We start from the raw sequence: 2,500 nt of genomic DNA, 5'->3' as shown, positions 1-2,500 counted from the left end.
ATGGCACCCAAGTTCAAAACAACAACTTTGGCACATTTAAGGCTTTCACTTTTATTAAACAATCACAACAGGGCTTGAAGCTTTTTTGGTAAATATGAGCAAGTTAGCACCTATGTTTCTTGGAAAATTCCATTGTAGCAAAACTATAAACGTTGGAAAGAAAAATATAGTTTAACTGAGGTCTTCGACTGCTGAAAATAAAAATAATAACTAATTTCCGAGCAACAGCGTCATCAGGGAAAGGAAAAATATTTTGCGTGGTAATACTACCAGAAAAAATTAGTGTAAAGTAAAATGTGTGAAAAGCGCAAGAATGGGGCGGAATGTATCAGAGGTATAAAAATATAAACTTGAATAAAATACAAAGATCTAATGAGCGAGTGTCACAGGACAAAGAGTCTCTTGAAAGGCATAACGATAGTCTTCAAAACAAAAGGTCCGCAAATTCGTTGCATTCCCTACGGGAGTTTTGGGCTGTCTTAATGTAAATCGAGCAGCAAAAAAACATGCTGGTTGACAAAATCTCTCGAAAGACATAAATAAATTCTAAAAAAAAGGTCCGCAAATACGTTGCATTCCTCACGGGAGGTGAGGACTGGCTCAATGTAAATTGACCTGGGAAGAACACGATGGTTCTGATAAAAGTTTTAAGAATATAACCCTACGCCTTGATCAACTACCGCTTAAAATTCAATTCACAAAGGAAAAGAGAACACTGAAAACCCTGGCTCTGAGTCGAAAAGCGAACACGCTACCTCAATGTAAATAGAGCTGCAAAAAACAAGCTGGTTCTGACAAAACTTTGAGCGGAAACCCTATTCCTTGATCACCTGCTGCTTTAAACGCAATTTATAAAGCAAACCAGAGCAGTAATTGCCCTTTCAAACTAGAAATCGTATTAAAACTTGCTCACCTGTTAGGTGCTCTTGAACAGACAACGAACAGCTGCACACTGATTCACCCAATTTCGGACCACGAGTTGTAAATACAAGACCATGACGTCACCATTCAAATGTGGGGACTTACTTACACCCAAATATGGTGAGAGTTTTGGCCTACATTTCGCGGCGTTATAATTCTGCCGCCGAGGCAACCTCGCTCCTTAGCTCGGTTGCCTCGTTGGTAAAAATTCTAGGTGTTCTTTTTAGGGTAAAAATCTGTTAAAAATGGGCAATTATACCATTTTTTAGATGTTCGAAGGAGAGGCAGGCAAGCAAGAAATTTTACAACAAATGTTCCGAAAATTCTAGATCTCAAATCGTCTTCCGAACAGATATTTTCCGAAAATTGACGTTGGGTGCCCCTGACTAGGTGGCACGCCCGTGATTCTGTGAGTCAGACACCACGGCGTTATGAAATCACTTGCGCACCAAGTGGAAATATAATGGTCAATATGTTTTAGCTTGAGTAAGCGAGTGTTATTGTAATGCCATGGTGATCTAAGCTCCTAAGTGTGATTTTTAAAGCAACAGAAACACTAGGTGGCGCGCCCGTGATTCTGTGAGTTAGACACCACGGTGTAATGAAATCACTTGCGCACAGAAGAAAATTAATGTCTGATATGTGTTAGCTCGAGTAAGGGAGTGTTATTGTAATGCCATGGTGTTCTAAACTCCTAAGTGCGATTTTTGAAGCAACAGAAACACTAGCTGGTGCGCCCGTGATTCTGTGAGTTAGACACCACGGCATTATGAAATCACTTGCGCACAGAAGAAAATTAATATGTCTGATATGTTTTAGCTCGAGTAAGCGAGTGTTATTGTAATGTCATGGTGATCTAAACTCCCAAGTGCAATTTTTAAAGCAACAGAAACACTAGGTGGCACGCCAGTGATTCTGTGAATCAGACACTATGGCATTATGAAATCACTTGCGCACCAAGCGGAAATTAAAAGGTTAATATGTTTTAGCTCGAGTAAGTGAGTGTTATTGTAATGCCATAGTGATCTTAACTCCTAAGAGCGATTTTTAAAGCAACATAAACACTAGGTGGCACGCCCGTGATTCTGTGAGTTAGACACCACGGTATTATGAAATCACTTGCGCACAAAAGAAAATTAATGGTTAATATGTCTGATATGTTTTAGCTCGAGTAAGCGAGTGTTATTTTAATGCCATGGTGATCTCAGTAAACTCGTAAGTGCAATTTTTAAAGCAACAGAAACACTAGGTGGCACGCTCGTAATTCTGTGAGTCAGACACCACGGCATTATGAAATCACTTGCACACCAAGTGGAAATTTAAAGGTTAATATGTTTTAGCTTGAGTAAGCGAGTGTTATAGTAATGTTATCGCGTTCTAAACTCCTAAGTGCGAGTTTTATTAAGCAACAGAAACACTAGGTGGCGCGCCCGTGATTCACACCAAGGTGTTATGAAATCACTTGCGCAATAACTAGAAAATTAAGGGGTATACAAGCTATAAAATCTATATGTCTGTCTGATAGTGTTTTGTATTTTCTTGTAGGAGACCCTCCGCCAGTTATATTTTTGGGCATTTA

This window comes from Porites lutea, chromosome 5 (genome assembly GCF_958299795.1).
Source record: "Porites lutea chromosome 5, jaPorLute2.1, whole genome shotgun sequence".
Lineage (NCBI taxonomy): Eukaryota > Metazoa > Cnidaria > Anthozoa > Scleractinia > Poritidae > Porites > Porites lutea.
This window is presented reverse-complemented; position numbering follows the sequence as displayed.